This window comes from Bidens hawaiensis, unplaced genomic scaffold, assembly GCF_021521415.1.
Source record: "Bidens hawaiensis isolate Kalapana, Puna unplaced genomic scaffold, B.hawaiensis_p1.1 tig00012232_1, whole genome shotgun sequence".
NCBI lineage: Eukaryota > Viridiplantae > Streptophyta > Magnoliopsida > Asterales > Asteraceae > Bidens > Bidens hawaiensis.
The window spans coordinates 22,043-26,523 of NW_027491991.1; the positions used below are offsets into that span (position 1 = coordinate 22,043).

General features: G+C 38.1%; 1 pseudogene; it reads left to right on the plus strand.

Annotated features, from left to right (window-relative positions):
* The first annotated feature begins 293 nt into the window (after nt 1-293).
* Nucleotides 294-3,466, plus strand: LOC143540471 (pentatricopeptide repeat-containing protein At3g57430, chloroplastic pseudogene; annotated as a pseudogene).
* The last annotated feature ends 1,015 nt before the right edge of the window (nt 3,467-4,481 follow it).

The following is a 4,481-nucleotide window of genomic DNA, read 5'->3' on the forward strand; positions in this document are numbered from 1 at the left end:
ATTAGGCACAATATGAGCATAGATATTAATTCAAATATTTGAATTAATATTTTCTTGATCTTGTGTATTTGTTTTGATATGATCTTTATGATGTGTGGTAATACATGCAACCTTTAGGATTATGTATCAAAAATTGTTGTCGACCAAACGTTGTTTCTAGGACATAGAATTCAACAGGGGCATGAATTATTAATCCCTAAAAGCTAAAACCCTGCATTAAATGCATCAAAGGCATTAAAAGATAGTTGAGTGAAGATAATTCCCTCGGAGTATCTTGCTTGATGCTAGACACCATGGTTTCGAAACTGCAAAAGAATATGGAGTCATTAGCTAAGGGGAAAGAGATCCATGGTTATGCTGTTAGACACCTGCTGGCATCTGATGTGGCAGTAGGAAGTGCGTTAATAGACATGTATGCAAAATGTGGCTGTTTGAACTTTGCACGCCACGTTTTTGATAGCATGCCTGTGAGAAATGTGATTACTTGGAATGTTATGTTCATGGCTTATTGTATGCACGAGCGAGGAGATCTCGCCATGTCATTGTTTGACCACATGGTCAATGAAGTCATGATGTGTTGTAAAACACACGTATTTTCCGCACCTTTTATCTACGTAATATATTATATTTTATGTGTTTTTACTCGTTTTAGGTAGGTTTTACATACATTTATTAATCTTGTAGGTTTTGGGTAAAAGAAAGGAAGAAACCGGGACTTTTCGAGCTTTTTACGAGCCTTTTACGCATACAAGTTCAAGACAAAGCTCAAGGCCCGACCCGTATGCATCATGGATGCCCAAGACCATATTATATTATATTATATAAAAAAAAAATAAAACCCTAATCAGCCAAAAGAGCTGCTGATCGGAATCAATAGCAGCACAACAACAGCGTCAACAGCAGCACAACAACAGCATCAACAGCAGCACAACAGCAGCCAACAGCAGCACAACAGCTGCTGATCGGAATTTCCAGCAAGAAAAAAGAAAGAAAAAGCTTTTGTGTGCTAGGGTTTTGATCGTGTGACGGCTAGGGAAGGAAGAACAAGCAAGAATCAAGCCTCGGGATCATTCACCACTGTTTTTTACAGTCGAGAGCAGCCCCGGAACACCTCATATCCTTACCTCTTTTTCATTGTTCATACACTTTTAGTTTCTTGCTTAATTGTTGAATTGTTTTGCAATTACTTGAGAGATTGAATTGTTTATGATTAGGATTGATTGTTGGACGATTGTTAAGATGGTTGGTATGAGTTTTATGATGATTTTATTGAGTGTTTGTTGCTGTCCAATTAATATGCTTGGCTAATCTTGTTAGTTCTACCTAGGAATGATGATAATTGTTAGGTTTTGATGAGTTTTATGGATTGTTTGATTAATAGACCTTAATTGTTATTGTAAAGTTTGATTTAGACATGAAATAGGTTGTGTTTAAGGGCTGGAAAATTTGGTGATTCATTGCATAAACCCCGTGTGTCGGTTGATTAGTTTTGTATTGATTGATCGGTGCATTGTTTGATTCTAGACTTTGTGTTTAGGGTTTGTTTGCGGTAGGTACCACCGTAGGGTTTTGTTGCATGATTAATTGGATTAAGTACAGCGGTTAAACACCTTTCTTGAGACCGAGAGGTGATAGGAAGTTAGGGTTGTCTCATTACCTTTGCATGCTAGAATAAGGATTGCGTGAGAGCGAGTTCGTTTCTTGTCAGGTTTAGGTGTTTGAACGACTAGTTGGTCTATTTTAGTTTAAGTTGAATTGTTCCTCTATCCTTGGTTGTGTAGTATTCATTACCATTAGGGTCGAGTGTTGGTGAGACCGAGAGGTGATCTAGCATTAGAACACGTTAGCAATTGTTTCCCGGTTTGGTCGTTTTAGCCGATTTTGAGTAGTTTAGGTTTGTTGTGTGAGACCGAGAGGTAATCCAGTGACCCGGAGCGATCCTTAGTCGTGTCATCTTTAGGAACCGGTGTCTATATATCATTCAATCCATTAGCTTGTTAGACCTACAATTTGATTCAGACCTAGGTAGACGTTTTTCTCCATCCTAAGTTAACACAGTTAGTTTTACGTTAAGTTTTCTATTTTTGGTAACTTTTGTTAGTTAGTCTAGTTAGTTAAGTTAAGTATTTAAAAAATCAAAAATCAATATAATTATTATTCTAAGGTAGGTCTTGTCTAGGGTTAGTGATCTTTAGCGTTCTAACGTGTCCACGTGTTCGATACTCGGACTTCCTAAGTCTATACTACTTGCGATCGGTACACTTGCCGGTTGTGTGTGGTTTTAGGATTTTCGTTTTAATATTAAAGCTTAGTTGTGAGGGTCATTATTATAGGGTTATTAGACACACATCAAGTCAAAACGAGCAAGGTCACTTTTATATCACTTTTCGCAATGTGTAGCTGCTCAGGAATGGTAACAAGGGGTCAAACTTTGTTCAACAGAATGAAAGACGAGTTTGGTGATGACCCGAACGTGGACCACTATGGAGGTGTGGTTGACTTGCTTGGTCGAGCCGGGCAGTTAACTAAAGCTTTTGACCTCATAAAAAACATGCCTTTACAGTTTAACAAAGTGGGTGCTTATAGTAGCTTACTTGGCGCGTGTTGGATTCACCAAAACATTAAACTTTGTGAGTTTGAAGCCCATTATCTGTTTCAGACCCAGCTGGATGTTGCAAGCCATTATGTGCTTCTTTCAAACATCTACTTATCTGTTGGATTATGGGAAAAGGCAAATGAAACAAGGAAAATTATGATCTGAAACAGGGTTAAAAAAGAGCTCGGTTGGAGTTGGATTGAGTTTGATGATGAGGTATTGAGGTTCACAAATTTGTGTAGGGTTATTTTAACCAACCGCGAAGCGAGAAGCTTTACGAGTTTCTTGGAACATTAATGGAAAGGTTGAGAATTGAAGGTTATGTTCCTATTACATTATGTGTTCTTCATAATGTGAATGAGGAGGAAAAGGAGAGTTTGCCAAGTACCGGATCAATAATCAAACACGAACTAGCTCGTGTGTACTAACGAATAACTCTTGTTTATATTAATCAGAAAATATAACTTAAAAAACTGATTACAACTCTCAAACCCTTGCTCGTGTGTCTCTAGATGAACCCTAACTCGGTTGGATCTCGCACGTGCATTCTACAATGTCTAACCATGACTTGGTTTACATAGACTAACCTAATTTGCTAGCTCAAGACATTACTTATTATAATTACATAGACTAACCGAAATTACGTCAAACAGTTTGTTTGTGGGCACAGTGAGCGGCTAGCTATCGCGTTTGGGTTAATAAACCTGCCACCTGGTGTTCCAGTTCTGGTGGCAAAGATCTAAGGGTTTGTAATTATTGTCATTCTGCAACTAAGTTTATTTCTAAGGTTGTTGAGAGGGAGATATTGTTAGGGATCTTTGAAGGTTTCATTATTTTAAAGATGGGAAATGCTCTTGTGGGTATTATTGATGAGATTAGCTAAAATCTTTTTACACTAAGGTACTATAAAAGATAAAAGATTTTGAAGTGTACTTTGTTAATCAAAATCAGTCATTATAAATGCATACCTTTTGCCACTAAAAAAAATCGGTTATTTATTAGGCTGAGGGGTGTGGGGGGCGCGAGAGGGGGCGCGAGTGGGGGCGCCATCCAATAATATTGTGACGTGTGGCAGAGAGAGAAGCTTGATAAGATGGGTGTTGGTAGTGGTGATAGCGCCCCGGGGCATGGTGTGGAGGGGCGCGAGAGGGGGCGCGAGCGGTTTATTTTTTTATTTTTTTATAAATGTATTAAAAAAACGTATTATTAAAAAAACAATAAATTATTTAAAAAAACACACATTTTTTTGAAAATTCATAATAAAAAAAACATACTAAAAATTAAACAAACAATAATATTTAATAATAACACTAATCTAATACAAGATCATCTGGTCTCCTCGCCCACAAATGTTCAACCAACTCATGTCGAAGCTCCCCGTGTATCTCACGGCTCTTGATATTTGCTATGTTATGAAGTTTTTGTTGATCACTGATTGTGGACGGTTGTGGCGGAATGTCACCTTGGTAGTTTTGGCATATAGCTTTGCCCTCGTCTTCTAACGTCATGTTGTGTAGGATAAGACACGTGTAGACGACGTCCATTATCCTCTCCCGAGTCCAATAACGTATCGGGTTCGCCAGAACATAATATTGTTTTTTTATAGCTCCAAAAGCTCTTTCGATATCTTTTCTAGCAGACTCTTGCTTCTTCGTAAAATACTTCCGTTTGTCGGCGATTGGATCTGTAAAAGCTTGAACTAACACAGCCCATTCGTTGTAAATACCATCGACCAGATAGTACCCGTACTTGAAGAGTTCTCCATTTGCAACAAAAGATTGAGGTGGTTCAACCCCGTCGATAAGGTCGTTGATCAAATGTGACTGATCGATAACATTAAGGTCGTTATTTGACCCAGCAACACCAAAAAAAGCATGCCAGAACC